General features: G+C 38.7%; 1 long non-coding RNA gene and 3 pseudogenes across 6 annotated transcripts; 2 read left to right on the top strand and 2 right to left on the bottom strand.

The window, feature by feature from the left end:
- Window positions 1-777, top strand: LOC147292720 (secreted RxLR effector protein 161 pseudogene; annotated as a pseudogene).
- A 14,520-nt stretch (window positions 778-15,297) lies between these two features.
- LOC147292719 (uncharacterized) lies at window positions 15,298-17,031 on the top strand. 5 transcript variants are annotated; one of them, XR_015120408.1, is made up of 5 exons: window positions 15,311-15,574; window positions 15,678-15,901; window positions 16,083-16,146; window positions 16,506-16,672; window positions 16,905-17,031. It is a non-coding gene; the product is annotated as an uncharacterized LOC147292719 (long non-coding RNA). The 5 variants fall into 5 exon arrangements; XR_015120405.1 differs by lacking the exon at window positions 16,506-16,672 and having other exon boundaries at window positions 15,298-15,574; window positions 15,724-15,763; XR_015120409.1 differs by lacking the exon at window positions 16,506-16,672 and having other exon boundaries at window positions 15,298-15,574; window positions 15,678-15,763.
- Window positions 17,032-17,098: 67 nt separating this feature from the next.
- LOC147292718 (cytochrome P450 CYP749A22-like) lies at window positions 17,099-18,205 on the bottom strand (annotated as a pseudogene).
- Window positions 17,939-20,238, bottom strand: LOC147292717 (cytochrome P450 CYP749A22-like; annotated as a pseudogene). The gene is made up of 5 exons (XR_015120203.1): window positions 20,148-20,238; window positions 19,672-19,950; window positions 19,367-19,593; window positions 19,048-19,280; window positions 17,939-18,496 (listed from the first exon to the last, which is right to left on the bottom strand). The product of XR_015120203.1 is annotated as a cytochrome P450 CYP749A22-like (transcript).
- Between the last annotated feature and the right edge of the window lie 56 nt (window positions 20,239-20,294).

Genomic DNA, 20,294 nt, shown 5'->3' with positions numbered 1-20,294 from the left:
ATGAAGGATTGCAACCCAGTAGGCACCCCAACTGAACCTGGAATGAACCTAATGAATGACCTTGAAGGAGAAAAGGTCAACAACACACTTTACAAGCAGATTGTAGGAAGCTTAATGTATGTGACAGCCACAAGACCAGATGTTATGCACGCTGTGAGCCTCATTAGTCGCTACATGGAGTGCCCAACAAAACTTCATCTCCTTGCTGCAAAAAGGATCTTTCGCTATTTAAAAGGTACAATGGATTTTGGGATATTGTACAGAAAGGAAGCAAAGTCAAAGTCATGTTTAATTGGCTTTACTGATAGTGATTATGCTGGAGATCCAGATGATAGAAGAAGCACTTCAGGCTATGTGTTTATGATGGGTTCAGGGGTTGTTTCATGGTCATCTAAGAAGCAACCAATTGTCACTTTATCCACCACTGAAGCTGAATTTGTTGCTGCTGCTTCATGTTCTTGTCAAGCGATATGGTTGAGAAGATTACTTGGAGAACTACACTGCCAGCAACAAGGATCTACACTAGTTTTTTGTGACAACAGTTCAACCATCAAACTCTCAAAAAATCCTGTTCTACATGGAAGAAGCAAACATATTGATATGAGGTATCACTTCTTACGTGATTTGTGTACAGATGGCACCATTAATCTGGTTTATTGTAGAAGTGAAGACCAAATTGCAAACGTGTTTACCAAGCCTCTCAAAAGAGCTGTGTTCTTGAAGTTGAGGAATTTGCTGGGTGTTTGCTCTATAAAGGATCTTGCTGGAGGGAGCTGAGATGGATAAATAAGTTTGTTTTTACTTTATAACTGATGTCTGAAGGACATTCATTTTAAGGAAGGGTGTTAAAGTTTATTATTATTTACTTATTAATTATTGAATAAGTTGGTGTATGTTGTCCTATTCTTATGGGACTTAGTTGTTTGGTTGTTTCCTAGTCTGTAGGGATATCCCAGTAGTGGTGAAAGTCTGTTAGTCATGGAACGGGTTGTTTGAACTTGTTTCAAGTTATGTGCTAAGTCAGTTTTGTTTATTCTATTTTAAGTTGTTTTCAACTCAGTCAATCACAATCAAGTTAAAATCAATTTCAGTCTACTGTCTTTGAGTTTACAGATGACACCTCCAGCGAATCTCTCTTCTCGCTTCCTTTCTTTCTTGGGTGGTGGTTGTGGGTTGGGGTTCGGCAGCGGGGTCTGGGAGGGAGGATGGTTTCTCGGGTTTTGGGGTTTCGGGGGGTGGGTTGATTTGTGTGGCTGGGAGGAAGGAGGGTTGGCGTGGGTCTTTGGTGGTGGTTGTGGGTTAGGGTGGTTTGGGTTGTGGTTGTGGTTCAGCAGCGGGGTCTGGGAGGGAGGAGGGTTGGGGTAGGTCTCGGGTGGTGACTTGTGGGTCTCTGGTGGTGGTGGTGGTTGTAGGTTGGGTTGGGTCTCGGGTTGTGGTTTTGAGTTGCAGAAGCACAATGGAGGGAGGAGGGTTGATTTGTGTGGGTCTTTGGTGGTGGTTTTGGGTTGTGGTTTGGTGGTGGAGTGTGTGGCTGGGAGGGAGGAGGGTTGCTCGGGTTTTGGGGGGTGGCTGTTAGGTGGGGAATGAGAAGGGGTTGCTGGATGGGGAAGAAGAAGAATGAGTTGTGGATTTTTTGGGTTGATTTTTGTTGATGATTTTGATTGATTTTTTTGATGGTTTTTTATTGATTTTTTGTTTGTTTGTTTGTTTTTAATTGAATTATTGGTTTTTTTGTTTTTTTTTTGTTTTGTTTTTATAATTATTTTATTTTTAAAAGTTTATTTTATTTTTTTATTAATTTTTTTTTGTTTATGTGGCATTTTTTAAAGCCACGTCAGTGTGGCATGTAGGCAATTAACGGTCTCTTAGATGGAAAATCTAACAGAGGTATGTGGTTGTCACAAAATGAAAGTTGAGGTACTAACATGCAACTTTTTAAACTTGAGGTACTAAATTGAAATATAGAGTATACTTGAGGTACTTATGTGTAATTTGTTTTTTTTTTTTTTTTTTCATCTATCATTACAAACATCTGAAACCTACTTTACTGAAATATAAATCCTTACCTACCCTCTGTTTTTTTTCTTTCTCTATCCTCACACTCACTTGAAGTAGTCTCTACTGCACACACATACTACATCATAACCAAAGAAAATACAGAGAAACGAAAAAAAAGATAGAGCAGAATTTACTTTGACTTTTGCATTTGTTTGAAAGAGTCTTACCTTGTTTAGTAAAGCTGTGAAAGAAATTATTGACAAAGACTACTATGGGGACCAGAGAAAAAAAAAAAAAAAAAGCTTGAATGGAAGAATAGAGATATATATATTGAGCCAGATGAGAGGAAAGAGATTGAGTCGTTTTGAACTTTCCGTTATGAGCATATTTTTTTCTGTCTTTTTGGTAAAGTGAATCTCGTGTTTTCTATAAATTTGGGATTCTATTCTTAAAAAACTTAGGATACGCAATTATCTTGTTTTCAAAAGTTACGTATATTTTTCAAATGGTATCTTGAAATTTTTTTTTTCTGTAAATTTGAAATAAATTGTGCCAAACATGTTTTACCCCTGTTTTGCAAGTTGTAAAACGAAAAACCGTTTTACAAAACATTACCAAACGCCCCCTAAAAATCCCTAAATTTCTAAAACTCTAAAAAAGACAAAAGTTAAAACTAAACTTAACTAGACCCTCACCAAGTAGAAAATTTTCAGTGTCACTAATACATGGTCACGTGGTATAACTAATACATGTGTCATAATATAAGTGGATGATATTAATACTATACTCTATAGAGATAGAGATCAGTTTTGCTCACCCTCTTTAAGTTAGGTGTATGCTCACCTCCCTTCTAAAGGTACCGGATCCTCTTCTAAGCACTCTAATCTTCTAACCTTACTAACCTTTTACTTATAGAGTGACATGTGTCTTTTATAATATCTTATGGTTCATACTCATTTAAAATTATAATTACTAAATTAAAATAATTAAAAATAAGAAATTAACCAACATTAATCCAACCACATGACTAACATTAATTCCTTGACCCCAAAAAAAAGAGAACGACGTTAATTCCCTCCCTCTTCCAAAACCTTTCTCTCATGGTTACTGTCATGGTTTTTCCTTCTATTGCAAATTAATAGTTTGATTGACATAAAGAGTGGAAAACATAGGTAATTCTCTTTCCTTTGTAATTCATATGCCGAGGAGCTGCACATATGGAGTAAGCAGCGACAGTTGCAAGGCCCAACCGAATTGGATTCAGGCTGCAATTGACATCACCAAGATGATCTTTATCAACGGGCTTGATTGAACCTCCATTGCTGGCTTAATATTCTTGTCATTCCAAGTTTCAACTTCCATGGCTGGCTATAGTGCTAAAGGATTAGAGCTAATACAAAATATAAATTGCAAAGGAAAGTGAATTACCTATGTTTTTCACTCTTTATGTCAATCAAACTATTAATTTACAATAGAAGGAAAAACCATGACTGTACAGAGAAACCATGGAAGGTAGGGGTGGACATAACCCAATGCAACCCGACCAAACTAACCAAAATGGGTTGGTTGGTTCAGTTTCTAACACCCAATTTAGAGAGGTCGGTTCATAACCCGACCTCAAATGTGTTGGTTAGCGGGTTGAGGTTCCAAATACCCGATCAAACCCGACCTAAAAATAAAAATAAATTAAATTAAATATTCACATGTCTAGTTTCTCATCTCACCTTGTTTAGAATGGTCAAAGGCTCAAAGCAATGGGAACTTATCTCACCTTCCCTAGTTTCATGGCCTATGTTCTTTAATATCATAATAAGTTAATATTAATCTTTCACATGGCTTTATTCTTTAATATATTAATATTAATGTTTCACATAAATGGCTTTCTTGTTTTACATGTCATTATAATTGTTTCATTGTAAAAGCAGGCATATACTGAATTGGGTTCATGTGTAGAAAATAGAGACATTAATTTTATAACTTAAAGAGAGTTTCATTCATTTCTAATTTGGGCCTAAATTTTAATTGTATTTTGAGACATGCCCAAACCGATCAAACCGACCAACCTAACCCGACTTTAATTGGTTTGGTTTGGTTCGGTTGTTTCACCTTCATTGGGTTGGTTTGGTTTGAAAAATCACCAACCCGAAGGCATTGGTTTGGGGGCTAAACCAAACCAAACCGACCCGTGTCCATCTCTAATGGAAGGAGGGTTTTGGAAGAGGGAGGGAATTAACATTGTTCTTTTTTTTTTCTTTTTTTTTTTTTTTTGGGGTCAATGAATTAACATTGGTCATGTGGTTGGATTAACATTGGTTTCTTAGTTTTATTTATTTTAATTTGGTAATTATAACTCTAAAGGAATGTGAACCATAAGATGTTATAAAAGACACATATCATTCTATAATTAAAAGGTTAGCAAGGTTAGGAGATTAGAGTGCTTAGGAGAGGATCCAGATCCCCTTCTAAAATACTAACATGTGTTTAAAAAATTAATTATGAGTTATTATATTGTATTTAATTATTAACGCAAATTCTCTTTATTTTTTATTCCCCTCTCTTTCTTTCTCTCTCTCTCTCTCTCTCTCTCTCTCTCTCTCTCTCTCTCTCTCTCTCTCTCTCTCTCTCTTTCTCTCTCTCCCTCTTCCTTTCTCTTTATTAATTATTAATTATGAGTGCTTATATTCTCACCCTTCTGTCCTATTTTTCCACTCACCTTATTTGTTCACTCCCATTAAATTTTAAAAAATTATACAAACATTCTTCCCACCTCTCATTATTCCTATAATACCCTTTGATATATCAACTCAAACATACCTACTAAATACTATTCTCACCCCCTTAACTATTATCTCACCACCCATTCTTGTAACTCTTGTTTGTCTTGCCTTTCTTAACAACCTTCTTTTAATTTCGCAGAAATACATAGATCAAGCATTTGGAGCGCGCCAGCTTCACATCGAACTGTGACAGAGCCTAGAATCATATAGTGCTACAGGTGGCGATAGTGTGGACCAAAAGTCGTCAAAGGCAATCCTTATAATATTGTTTATCCGAATTTCTAAACTTGGTTTATATGCTGTTAAAGATATATTAGAGTTTTTCAAGGAGGTTGGTGCTGATCAATGGTTTTAGTTTGACGACATAGTTAGATTTTCCTATGTGATTGCAAAAGTTATCTTTCAGCTCATCAAATTTTATACCGATGTGACCAGAAATTTTCTATTTGATGGTAGCCTCCCTTAGAGCTGAATTCTAGTTTCTATTGCCTTTTCCCTTGCTGTCAAGATTTTGGCAATTTTATGTTGCCTAATAAGGCATTCAATAATAGGAGTGTATTCCTTGTTGCTTGGTTTAAAAAGCTTATGCAATGTCCTTAATGCTTCTAAAACTAGCAGACACTATGCAGCCAACAACAATGAATCAACTTTATGATCAGTCAATCCAGGAACTGAGATGCCTGCCTTGATTAACAAGATGGATATCAGAAACAATGACCAACAACCTATAGCAAGTTTAGGTAGTTGTAAAGAGGTGGGTGAGTAGAGAGTGGGTGGGTACAGTAGATATATTATTATTTTTTTAGTCCAGTCTTAAAGGTCATTTTACAAGATGATAAATTTGTCCTTATCATTTTTATTAAAATGTGGATGGGAAAATAAGATAGGTGGGTGGAAATATAACCACTCTTTCCCTTTTTTTTTTTGGTTGCCTGCGTAACAGGCAGCGCTGAGCTCACCTCTCCTCCCTCTTCTTTCCTCCGCCTACTGCTTCCCCAGAAACTCAATCAAAACCAAAAACAAAGCCCAACAACCCCGTTCACCTCCGGCGATGATTCAGAGTTTTCAACGACCTTGTGATGTCGGACCGGCTTGGCTTTGTTTCTCTCGTCGTCCTGAGCACGATGGTGACCTCAAATCACTCACCCGATCGCCGTAGCCGGAGATTCGAAGGAGAGATGCCGCCGGGCCTTTGCCTTTGATTTTGCTTTTGATTCATTAGGATTCTTTCATTGGAAATTTCAATCACATGAGGTTTATTTGGGTTCTTTCTTCTCAAATTTGCTAAGATTCACACGCAATATTTATAAAAGAGACCATGATTGAAATTTCCATTAGCACCATTTTGGTTTCCATCAAGGCTGCCTATTACGCATGCAACAAAAAAAAGAAGGGAAAAGAAGGAAAGAGAGGAAGAGAAAGAAAGAGAAAGGAAGAGGGTAAGAGAGAAAGAAAGAGATGGAAATAAAAAATACAGAGAATTTGGGTTAATAATTAAATACAATATAATAATTTATGGTTTGTTGTAAATATATTGTTATATGTGGCTATTCCTGTAATTAGTTGTAGGGGCATACTAGTAAATATTCTAAACCTAGTAAACCCTACCTCTATATAAGGATATTTATAAGATGAATAAGACGACTGATATATTCTCTCTGCCTCCTCTTTTCCACAAAACCCTAATCTCTACATACTTTTACAACACGTTATCAGCACGAAAGCTCTTTGGATTGTGGATCGCAAAACAAAAGAGGATCATCATTCAATCTGTTCTTCAACCAAGTAGGTTTTATAAAATAATTTTATGTTCATGATTATTTAACCTTGATTGATTGAAAAATCCTCATGAAGCATGAACCCTAAATTTATGTGATTGATTTATTTATGATTATATATTTTATACATGCTTCTTTGAACTGAAAGTTAAAATAAAAAGAGGAATAATTTTTGGGTGATCGGAAAACCACCTCACGCACGGCCAGCAGCCACCAGCCCCCTGCTGCCTCGCGCTTCGCTGCCAGCAGCAGCAGCGCCTTGCTGGCAGCAGCAGCGCCTTGTTGCCAGCAGCCTTGCACCTCGCTGTCAGCGCCTAGCAGCCCCTTGCCCCGCTGCAGCCTTGCACCTCGCAGCCCCCCCGCAGTAGCGCAGCAAGCCGCTGCCAGCAGCAGCGCCGACACGCTGCCAGCAGCAGCGCAGGCCGCTGCCAGCAGCAGCTTCGCAGCCACCTTGCTGCCACGCAGGCAGCCGCCTTGCTGCCACGCAGGCAGCCACCTAGCTGCCACGTCACCCCCATGAATATTTTAATAATTTAAATATTCAAACGATTTTTGTTCAAACAATTTTGTGATATTTTTGTGTTCTTCTTGGGTATATGAATATTTTACTTGTTTAAATTTTTGCACTAGAGTATATGTGTAGAAATTGCAGGTAATTAATGAACCAGTAGTTCATACATAAATATTGAACCGGCAGCTTCAATAATGCCATATAAGGGACCTGAAGTTTCCTTCATAAATTCACCATACATGATAAAACCAGTAGATTTTACATGTCTATACCATGTTATAGAACTTGAAGTTCTTATTTATTGCTTATGGATGTTATTGCCCAAAGCATTAATTATAATTATTTGTTCCTTTCAACCAAAGAATGTCAAATCTCAACAAGCTTAATTTTATCGCTTTGGAAGTTTCTGGAAGAAACTATCTAAAGTGGACTCAAGATGTTAAGCTTCATTTGACTGCCAAGAAGATGAGATCGACAATCAATGAAGACAATGATTGTTGCAGAGTCTCTTAAGGCAAGTGCCATGATCTTCATTAGGAAGTATATGGAGGAAGCACTCCAAGTTGAGTACCTCGCTGAAGAGGATCCACGAGCTCTTTGGGTTGCTCTGGAAGAGCGGTTTGACCATCAAAAGACTATTTTCTTGCCTGAAGCAAGACATGATTGGCAGAAGATTCGTTTCCAGGATTTCAAATCCGTGAATGAGTATAATTCGAAGATCTTCCGAATCCGGTCGCTCCTCAAATTTTGTGGGGAGGAGCTCACCGAAGCTGACCTATTGGAGAAGACTTTCTCCACCTTCCCTGCCTTCTGTTTGGTCCTGCAGCAACAATACAGGGAGAGGAATTTTACCAAGTTCTCGGCATTGATCACCACTCTGTTGCTCGTTGAAAAGAACAACAACTTATTAATGAGAAATGATCAAGCCCGACCTGTCGGTACTAAAGCAGCACCATTGCCTGAAGCAAACGCTGTTGCTTATCGCGATTCAAACCGCGAAAGAGGATACCGAGGTCATGGAAATGGCACAAAGTCTGACCGCCCGAGATATGGAAGGAAAGGTTCTCAGATAAATGACCTGTATGACCGAGGCCAACGTGGCCATGGCCCACGTGGTAGGAACCACGGTCCCTCGCCCCCAAGAACTCGAAATGAAAGGAACACTGGTCCGGCCCGTCGCCACCAGAATCAGAATCAGAATGATCTCTGTTACCGATGTGGAGGAACTGATCACTGGTCCCGCACCTGCCGTGCATCAGCGCAAGCTGTAAATGAGTATCACGCCAGTCGCGAAACTCGAGAGACCAATCTCGTTGATGGATCATTTCCTATGGATACCACCTTAGAAATCACTGATTTCCAGACTGCTACTGGACACTTCGAGGATTAGAAACTCAATGACATGGATATGATCGGCGCTTGTGCCGTATTTATTTTCTGAATAATGTTTTTCTTATTTAGATTATTTTGGTGATTTATGACTTGGATTATTTGTTTTTGAAAAATTTGGTTATGCTCGAATATTATTTAATTCAATGAAGTTATTTTCATACATGTGATCTATTGAATTAAATTTATGAATAAGCATGTTTAGTGGGGAAGTTTGTTGTCTGGCAGACAGTGCTACTACGCACACCATACTTCAAGATCGGAAGTATTTTTCAAACTTATTGCTTACTTATACCTCTGTGACAACCATATCAGGCCAATCCAACCTGATAGAAGGCCATGGCAAAGCCCATTTTTATGTTGTCCAATGGTACTGAATTACCATTAATGAGGCCTTATATTCTCCAAGTTCCAGAAGAACGTTGTTGAGTTATAAGGATATTCGAGCCAACGGTTATCACGTTGAAACCACTGAAGAAAATGGAGTGGAATATCTTTGCATAACCTCCAATTTGTATGGCCAGAAGCATACATTGGAGAAATCGAAATGTCTCTCGAGCGGTCTTACATGACCACCATTTGATCGATTGAGGCCAATCACATAATTAACCAGAAGTTAACCAATTCGAGCAGTTTCTTTCTATGGCATGACCGGTTGGGATACCCAGGTCAAAGTATGATGCACCGTATCCTCAATTCATCACACGGGCATCCCCTTACTAATAAGGATCTTGTGTTTAGTGACACATTATGTCAAACTTGCTCGCTCAGAAAGTTGAATACTAGACCATCATATGCAAAGACTAGTAAAGACTCCATCTTTTTTCCTGCAAATGATACAAGGGAATATTTGTGGACTTATCCAACCACCATGCGGACCATTTAAATATTTCATGGTTTTGGTTGATGCATCGACAAAGTGATCACATGTTACACTATTGTCTACAAGAAACGCTGCTTTTGCTAAACTTCTCGCCCAGAAGGCTCACCACACGGATTATCCTATAAAGTCTAGAAGATTTTATAATGCCGGAGAGTTTACATCGAAAACTTTCGATGATTATTGCATGTCCCTTGGGATTAATGTTGAACATCGAGTTCCCCATGTTCACACCCAGAATGGTCTCGCAGAAGCGTTCATTAAAAGATTACAAATGATCGCACGAACTTTGGTTATGCGCACCAAGCTTCTAATTTCTGCGTGGGGCTATGCAATCTTGCATGCAGCCATGTTGGTCCGGTTGAGGTCCACTGCTACCCAACCTTACTCCGTGTTACAGCTGGTGACTGGGTACGAACCTGACGTTTCGTACTTACGCGTATTTGGGTATGCAGTTTACGTGCCAGTTTCGCCGCTACAACGTACCAAATTGGGTCCTCAACGAACGATGGGCGTATATGTCGATTATGAATCTCCATCCATTATACGCTTTTTAGAGCCCTTGACAGGCGATCTCTTTACCGCTAGATTTGCGGATTGTCACTTTGATGAGACAGTCTTCCCGCCGTTAGGGGGAGATAAGAACGTCACCGTTCCTGAAGAACGACGTGAATTGACGTGGAATGTCCTCACTATGTCTCATCTCGATCCCCGAACCGCACAATGTGATAGTGAAGTGCGGAGAATTCTAGATCTACAGAGTATAACTTATAATATGCCAGACGCATTCTCTGATCTAGCTAAAGTGACGAGATCACATATACCTGCTGCAAACGTGCCTGCAAGGATATCTGTCCTCGAAGGACGTGTCGTCCCAGGAGGACGTGTCGTCCCAGATGGACGAGGTACAGCCATAGCGGCTAACCAATCATATGTCCCTGCCCAGAAGTGAGGTTGACCACTAGGTTCGATGGACTCTTATCCTTGGAAGAGATACATTTGGCACAAACGAGTCCCCTTGACATCGCGATCTCAATCGATCTATCTCACGCAATAGTTCCGGATTATGGGTCCGTTCCAGAAGAGACGACGTTGGGGGACGCTCCAACGTTTGAACCCACTCCCGAGAACATAGAGATCTCTATAAATTATGCATGCTTAAGTGAGCTCTGGAATCAAAAAGAGATTATCATCGATGATATATTTGTATTCGCGGTAGCTTCCGAAATTATAACTAGCGATGAAATCGAACCTCACTCCGTTGATGAATGTCAACGTCGAGACGATTGGCCAAAATGGAAAGAAGCAATCCAGGTCGAATTAGATTCCTTGACAAAGAGAAAGGTGTTTGGGCCTGTCGTTCCTACACCTTCCCCATGTTAAACCTGTAGAATTTAAATGGGTATTTGTAAGGAAGCGTAATGAGAAAAACGAGATTGTGAGATACAAGGCTCGTCTAGTGGCGCAATGATTTTCTCAACACCCTGGGATTGATTACGAGAAAGAGTATTCCCCCGTAATGGACGTCATAACTTTCCACTACCTTATCAGTTTGGTAGTTTCCTAAAAACTGAGTATGCAGCTTATGGATGTGGTCACTGTTTATCTCTATGGGGATCTTGATACAGAGATATATATATGAAAGTTCTCGTAGGACTTAAGGCACTCGATGCAAATAGTTCCAGACCACGGAACACGCTCTCCATTAGTTTGAGGCGTTCACTTTATGGATTGAAACAATACGGACGGAGGTGGTATAACCGTCTAAGTGAGTATTTGATCGAGATGGGATATGTGAATAATGTTCTATGCCCTTGCGTGTTTATTAAGAACAAGTTCCGGTTTTACTATTGTAGTTGTTTATGTCGATGACATGAATCTAATTGGTACTCCTGAAAAGATCAAGGAAACAACTAAACACCTGAACTTGGAATTCGAGATGAATGATCTTGGGAGGACGAACTTCTGTCTCGGCCTGAAGCTCGAGCACCGTGCAGATGGAATTTTGGTCCATCAATCGAATTACATCCAGAAGATGTTAAGGCGCTTTAATGAGGATAAAGCGAAGCCTTCTAGCACGCCCATGATCGTCCGTAGTCTAAATCCTAAGAAGGATTCGTTTCGTCCCGCAGATGATAACGAAGAGATATTGGCACCAGAAGTCCCATATCTAAGTGCAATAGGCGCATTATTGTACTTGGCTCAATGTACTAGACCGGACATCTCATTTGCTGTGAACTTGTTAGCTAGATGTAGCTCTGCGCCAACACGCCGCCACTGGAATGGCATAAAAGACATTTTCTGCCACCTTAGAGGTACGACGGATATGGGCTTATTCTATCCCTAGCTACGCATCAAGGAATGGATCGAACCCCCTCGATCCTCGGAATGATGCCCGCCTTTTGGATATGCTGACGCAGGGTATCTATCAGACCCGCATAAGGCGCGTTCTCAAACTGGTTATGTCTTTACCATTGGGAATATAGCAATATCTTGGAGGTCTACGAAACAAACCCTTGTTGCTACCTCTTCTAATCATGCTGAGATTATAGCCCTTCACGAAGCAGTTCGTGAATGTATATGGCTGAGAGCAGTTTACAAACATGTTTGAAGTACGTGTGGGCTGAATTCCACCACTGATGAACCAACGATTATCTATGAGGATAATGCCGCTTGCATCGAGCAGATGAAGACGGGTTTCATCAAAGGAGACAACACCAAGCATATTGCACCGAAGTTCTTCTTCAATCAACAGCAACAAGAGCATCAGATGATTGAAGTCAAGCAGATCCGATCTCAAGACAACCATGCAGACCTCTTCACCAAGTCACTGCCAAAGCCCACGTTCTTGATGCATGTTCGAGGTATTGGTTTGCGTAGATTGGCTGATTTACCTAGTATGTAGTCTTCAGGGGGAGTCGATATCAGGGGGAGTATCCCGAAGCATACTCGCTTGACCATCGTGTACTCTTTTGTCCTTCGTCCAGGGTTATTTTGTCCCACTGGGTTTTGTTACCTGGCAAGGTTTTAATGAGGCACATCTTGGCTTGGTCACCCTACTCATACTACATCCTGAAGATGTGTTGATATGATATATATGCATTTGCTCATCTTTTCCCTTCGACCACGGGTTTTTCCCATTGGGTTTACCGGGCAAGGTTTTGGTGTAGCAACTCTAATGCACCCCGCTCCCATAGACATACTATCTGCTTATGATCCAGAAGATATGACTTCACCTACTTTCGAGGTTCTGATGTGACTACTCCACACTCACGCGCGTTGCACTCTTTTTCCTTCGACCAGGGTTGTTTTTGTTCCCACAGGGTTTTTATTACCTGGCAAGGTTTTAACGAGGCAACTTAGAAGCGCATAGCAGAGACAACACTAATGACATGGAATATCCAAGGGGGAGTGTTGTAAATATATTGTTATATGTGGCTATTCCTGTAATTAGTTGTAGGGGCATACTAGTAAATATTCTAAACCTAGTAAACCCTACCTCTATATAAGGATATTTATAAGATGAATAAGACGACTGATATATTCTCTCTGCCTCCTCTTTTCCACAAAACCCTAATTTCTACATACTTTTACAACATGGTTAGCTTTTTAAAGACATATATCAGTATTTTAAAAGGGAGGTGAGCATACACCTGAATTAAAGGGGGTGAGCAAAATTGCTCTCATAGAGATAAATATACTGTCCAACAATACTTTTACACGTTGGATTGGTTACATCACATGACGGTGTATAGGTTACACCAATTATTTTTGCGAGTTAACACCCCTTAAAGTTTATCATCTTTTTACATACACTCTCTCTATCTCACGAGAAATTTGAAAAACTAACCCATTTTGATTGTCATTAAAGACTTCAATTTTATTTATTTATTTATTTTTAGAAATTTGACCTTCGAGTAGTGCTCGAGCTCCAATCGAGAAGTGTTCGAACCCCTCTCGAGTAGTACTTGAACCCTATCGAATAGTGCTTAAGGGGTGTTCGATTACTTTTTGAAGGGGTTCAAGTACTATTCGAGGGTCAAATTTCTAAAAACTAAAAAAAAATGTTAAAATTCTTTATTTGATTTCAATTTAGGACAGTTTTCCAAATTTCTCCTGTCTCACCGAGTCACCATCGCCTCCCTCTCTGTGTCTCACCGTCACCTCCATCTCTTTGTCTCACCACCATCTCTCTTGACTCTCACCCATCGTCCCGACTCCCACCCAGTCACCATCGCCAATTTAAGAAGGTAATATTTAATTAGGGTTCCTGTTTAGGGATTTAGGATTTAGGGTTTAATTACGGTTTCGATTTCTATGCTCTCTGTTAGGATTTTCAATTTATATTCTTATTTTGATGTTAATTTCTATACATCATAGCATCCGCCCAAACATGTTTAACCATGCAACATGTAAATTTACAAGTGATAGAATTAGAGCATCCAACCCAAAACCAATTGGCTATGGATGGAGAGGCCCAAGATTTATAAGCACATATGCTAAGCTCTAGTTTTTCGATGTGGGACATTGCTCCACATTACTCTCAACACGCCCCCGCACGTGTGGCGAGATTTTGAGCCTTACACGTAAACAAATTGTATTGGGTGACGTGGGAGCACGTGTGGCCGTTGGGCCTTACACGCGAATAACCAAGCTCTGATACCATGATAGAATTAGAGCATCCAACCCAAAACCAATTGGCTATGGGTGGAGAGGCCCAAGACTTATAAGCACATATGCTAAGCTCTAGTTTTCCGATGTGGGACATTGCTCCACATTATTCTCAACAACAAGCACCCGTAAATCCTGAATGGATTGATTTCATTTCTTTGTTAATTTTTGTAGCGTTAGTTATGTTTTGAAGTTCATGCTAGGGAGCTCTTTGCTCACTCGACCATGTGGATTCATGCCCCCTCTGGTTCAGTTTTATATTCAGCTTACAATTGTGATGGCTAGGAAATGTCTGTACCCACTTGTAGTTCTGATAATTTCAGATGCTTTATTTTCTTAACACTTCTTTATAGAATCAATAGTTCAAATATGCTATTTCTTGCATAATTCATATGCAGTAATCTAGTTTGCCAAAGTTAACATTTTTCAATTGTGTTTAATCAATTGTTTGAGTGCAAAGCTTGCAGCTTTAGCACTCCAATTCATTGTTAGTGTTGGAAGGAAGATAATCTTCCTCTTTGAATTCAAAGTGATTATCAAGTTTTTAATAATTAAAAAATTATGTGGTCATCTCCTTATTTTGTCCTCGTAATGAAACAAGTTGCACCGTGTTATGTAATCATTTGTATTTACTTTGACATTGTACATGAAATGATTGTTCTTCAATTGTAGATATTAAAAATTTTGCAACATGGAAGTGTCAGAGGTCTTAGTATTGTAGCTTTTGAGCTGAGGTAATTGGTTACACCATTGCTCTGGCATATTGTCTTCATAAAGGGCTTCCATTCTCAGCGGCTTTTCTTTTGATCCAAGGTATTTCAAAGGCTCTTTTAATTTTCTGTCCATCTAGCATATATTGAGGAAATGCTTCTTAGAGATGTGAGGGTGGAAATAGACAAACAAAAGCACAATTTTGACAATAGAATGAACTGTTTTCTTCTCAGACAAACAGATGTAAATATTTCAGATTGGCCTTTTGTGATTGACCCATTTCAGTAACTTTTAGTTGTATGACAAACAAATAGTTGTGGTTGATTTATTATAATTTTATAATAAGTATCATGATTGTCACACAAAGAGCTGTAAAACCCTGTTTATTGTATGTTGGTAAACTTGTTGGTCTTGTTGCATGCAATTTTGAAGCATTAGGAAGAGTTAATTATGACAATTACAAAGGATCTAACACACTTTCCTCTTATGCTTGTCTTTTACAACTATAATATTAATTGCCATTAGCTTCTTTTACTCCCAACCATTGGGTATGAAAACATGGATTAGGGTGTTACTGTATCCCTCTTACTTGAGAATCAGTTCAATCTTGGCAATCTGTTTTTGTATTTATTTTTATCTTCTTAATATTCATTCTGTAAGATTGAGAAATGTGGTCAACTTCTTCCTTAATATGATGGTTTTCCAGATATTGTGCTGTAGCACCAACCATATTAGCTGCTAATATTGATCTTGATCTCTTTGAAGCTCTATATGTGAGTAGCCTCTTTCACCGTCCAGCCTATAAATTATTGGCAGTAGATGCACTTCTCCTCCTTGCTCTGGCTTGTATTCGTTTATGGTTAGACACTATTTAATGTCTTAGTAGATGATATTGTATATTACTTTTCCATATAACTCTGTTGGCCATAATCCCTTCTTTTACTTTCCTGATGTTTTTGTAGATTGGAGCTTAATTGAAATCTCATAGTGTTCAATTGGTTGTTGCAGCAGGAATTGTATTATTTCTTCTGGTGGAGAAGATAGTAAGGTATGATGAGGAGAACTCTGGAACTAATGCATGGAGTCATGGTCATCATCACCATCATTATAAGAACAGCAAGAAATTGAAGGATGATAATGATTCTCATGATGACTTGCAGTCAGAATCTTAATCGAGGCATGGCCAGTGAGTCTGCAATCTGATGACCTCTTAAGAGATTGTAAAAAAATTATTCTTATTTAGTGAATGTTGTTGACTAGTTTCCTAGAATTCAATTTTTTGCCTAGATTTTGTTGCTTAAGCCAAATAGGAGTTATCCCCAATTTTTTGCCTAGATTTTGATCTTTTGACGATTGCTTTATTGTAGGAGAAACTTGCCAGTCGACCTAGTAGGAGTTCTTCGAGTGCTTTGCCTACAAGCATTAGGACAGGTAGTAACTTTGTTTGAATGCACTGAACTAATAAATTGTTACATTATTTATATTTCAGACTTCATGCCTGCAATTTGACCAACTATCTAAATGACATATTTTACTGGTAAAAATTTAATATATTGCATGCACTACAACAAAAATCATCTAACTTGAGAACAACTCTGTGTTGACCTCTCAAATTTATGCAAAGGTCAGGGAATAAATTTTTTTATTTTTTATTTTTTCCATTTTGTTTGAAATGCATACATGTGCTAAGAAGTTGGACTTTAATTTACACAAGGTCAAATCTTTAAATTAGCGGGGAGTCTACTTAAGATATATTCTGATCATCTTGATCATCTCATTTGCCATCGTAGCTTGTGACAAGGGTTTCTCCTGCAATTACATGCAATTGAAGACCAAGGACTTGTGCTTCTTTGATCTCCTTCACCTCTTATTTTCTAATAACTTGGAGAGGAGCAGGATTACACTAGACCTTGACTTTGCTTTTGAAATCATCACTCTTAAGGCTGGAGCTATGGAAGTAAGCCATGTATTCGATTTATATTTGCTCTAACTGATAGTAATCTGCAACCTTTTGGTATCAAAGTAAAGGTTTGATATCTCCAAAACATAATTTATTGCATCAGTCATAGTCATCAGTCTCTGTCTTAGAAATAACAACTTTTTTGTTATTTTGTGTGTTCTATTTCGTTGATATAAGTAAAACCATCACTTGGGTGCCAAATTATAACCTTGTATTATTGTAATTGTAGGGAGCTGAGCTTGCCAAGGAGAAACTGCATCGATACAAATTGGACAAGTTACACACTTTGGCTGTCACCATGTTTGATGACTTTGATCGAATCATGAAAGTTATGGACTAATGGGCCTCTCCTGAAACTCTGAAAGTAATCAATATACTCCAAGGGTAATTATACTCTAATCATCTAATCACTGTATGGTTATATCACATCTCAGATTCTTTGCCCCTGTGTTTTAATATGGTCTGGTGTTTTATCATGTATTCTTTGATGGTCCAAGTGACCAGTTCTGGCCAACCCACGGCGACCCAAGGCCACCGGCCGACTCCCCAAGCCTGCGCCAACACGACCCAGCTGCCACCCAGCCCGGCCGGCAGAACAATATATAGCATCGTCTCAGCACTAACTATCATTGCCGGAATCATACTCTAGTAATAGTAAAACATACCATCATGAACTTAGAAAATGTACCTTGAATATATTCTTTTCTTATTTTTTTTCCCTTCAAAGTTATTTGACACCAATATTACTACACTACTCACTGCAAAAATTACCGGTACAACTATATGAACTTACTTTTAAGCTCTCTCCTTGGAAGGCATGGTTGGCCAGCTTTCGTAATTTTGCCCAATTTTCAACATTGGTTGTTATGGGATGGCCATCTCCGATTAGCTTCTTCAAAAGGGTCCGGAAGCTGTAACATCTTTGTTATTTAGTATCTCTTTCCACATTGCAGGTTCCATAATGATCAACTGAGCTTCACAACCATACCATTGAAGAAAAATCTTCCCGGTTGCAAGCAAAAATGACCAAAATTTATATTTCAACTAAGATTTTGAAAAACCCATAGTTAAGAGCTTAATTGTTACCATTAGTCTTGGTCTGTGAGTGAATATATATGAGGTTGAACTGCAGATAATATATCATGTGACAAGTTTTTGGGCCTGCTCATGGCTTCCTTTAGCATGTTGGAGATTTCTCTGTTGTTTCCATGGATAAGTCTGTAAGGAGGGCCTTTGATTCCCTCCCTGCAAACCCATCAGCGCTTCTGTATGCGACTTGGAGTCCACCATAGTTTGTGAAAGATCTTGATGAGAACTAAGAGAAGGAGCAAACACAGAAAGCTAGCTTGAAACAGTGGTTACTGGGTCTCCAAACCAACTCATCTTTTCTTCTTCTTGTTTTTCTCTTGGGATGTAACTCTGAGGATTGTACTGAGTTTCAGCAGTCCAAAATTGAAGTTTTTGTTCTTGTTGAAGGTTGATTCTGCATGCCACCCATGTGGAAATAAAATTCAGTAATATTGGATACATGTGGTTAAAGTTTTATGGACTAATGCGTTTTAGGACTCAAACAAGTTTTTGTTCTTTTCCAGCAAAGTAGAATGTCTTGCACTCATCAACCAATTCATCCACCGAAATCCTCACGTTGTCATTAGAATCATGGTGAGCTTTTAAAAGTAATGCAAGGTAATCACTCCCAAAACTGTCTTCTTCGCAGTCATTGCCTTCTTTTCTCATTTCTTAACAATCTCTATTATGTAGTCGCGTATTCTGTTCTCAAGCTTATCTGATTCAGTCTCATCACTGGTTTTAAAAAGCTTACTGCAATATTGAATGAGACTATACATAAGAAGTGACAAGAGACATAATCCTCCAAGAATATATTGTTCTGAGTAGTTCTCTGCTGTGCATTAATAGCAAGAAAAAGGAAAAAAAGGGGGGGGGGGGGGGAGAAATAAAAAAGATTAGTTCTCTGCATAACAAGCTGAATGTATCAGAAGTAACTGAGTCAATTATATAATCAACTGAAATAGAGCATATATGTTTCTTATCTCTTCTCCATAAACAAGTGGGATATGCAAAATTGTTCTCAATTTCATATGTGGATGCTTTACCAAGATCTCTTCTTTAGTTGAGGGAAGCATATACAAGAAGAATAGCATTTTTGAGGAACATATTGAGAGAGAATTGGTTAGAGAATGTGTAGTTGCTAGCATGGGTCCTTCTCTTTGATCAATCAAAGAGAGATTCAACAGCTACAGAAAGATCCATTCTTTGGGATGGTTTCCTCAAGTGGATATTGAACATAGATAATATGGAGATCAATGTGATTATTCCCTAAATGAAAATTTAGTTAAAAGGAAATTAATTACCTGATGCCAGGAAACCTGATTGTGAATGAATTTCTTACTACCAAAAAGGATAACTTCATCAAATTCTCGAACATGTTCTTCCCTTCTATGTAGCTACTAAAAAATGCCGTCCGGGAAATCACTTCTGAAGTGAACAACCTAAATAGTTCAAAAACCTCAATCTCTTTCCCTTCATGATTTTTGCAGCTTTCTAGCACTGTCTCACCACTAGCTATCATTGCTGGAATCATACTCTAGTAAAACAATACCATCATGCAATTAGAAAAAAAAAACAGTACGTCATTGCAAGAATTACCAGTAACAGTAACAACTTACTTACTTTTAAGCTCTCTCCATGAAAAGCATGGTTGGCCAAGTTTCGCAATTTTGCCCATTTTTCACCTTCGGGGGTTGCCCCAAGGCCATCTCCAAAAAGCTTCTTCACATAGCCTTGGAACTCCCTTTTTCTAAAAACTCTATCTTTGTTAGTTAGTATCTCTTTGCACAACTCTGGCTCCATAATGACTAACTGAGCTTGAGAACCATGCCATTGAAGAAAAATCTTCCCTGTTGCATGCAAAAATGACCAAAAATTTATCTTTGAACTGAGTTTTGAAAAACCATAGTTAAGAGCTTAATTGTTACCATATATCTTGGTCCACGAGTGAATATGAGGTTGAACTTGAGATTATATGTCATGTGATAGATTTTTGGGCCTGCTCATGGCTTCCTTTTGTATGTTGGAGATTTCTTTGGTATTTCCATGGATAAGTCTGTAAGAAGGGCCTTTGATTCCCTGCAAAGCCATCACATTCTGTATGCGAATTGGTGTCCACCATAGTTTGTGAAAGATCTTGATGAGAGCTAAGAGAAGGAACACACAGAGAAAGCTTGAAACACTGCTTACTGGGTCTCCCAAACGAACTCATTTTTTCTTGTTTTTTCTCTTGGGATGTATCTCTGACACTTTGTACTGAGTTTCAACAGTCCAAAATTGAAGTTTTTGCTCTTCTTGAAGGTTGATTCTGCATGCCATCCCTGTGGAATTGAGAATTTATTATTATTGCATGCACGTGGTTAAAGTTTTATGGATCAAACAAGTTGCCACTCTGTTCTCAAACTGTTGATGCGTATGAGTTTAGGCTCAGTTTTGGGAACCCTTAGGCCACGTTTGTTAGACAGTATAAGCACCAGATATCTTCTTCCTTCCATTTTTTCTCTGTGAGGCCTTGTTGAGATCTGTCTTATTCTTTTTTGAACACAAGTGC

This window comes from Dryas octopetala, chromosome 2 (assembly GCF_963921425.1).
Source record: "Dryas octopetala chromosome 2, drDryOcto1.1, whole genome shotgun sequence".
NCBI lineage: Eukaryota > Viridiplantae > Streptophyta > Magnoliopsida > Rosales > Rosaceae > Dryas > Dryas octopetala.
The sequence above is the reverse complement of the archived record's forward strand: the minus strand, read 5'-3'. Positions and strand labels throughout refer to the sequence as shown.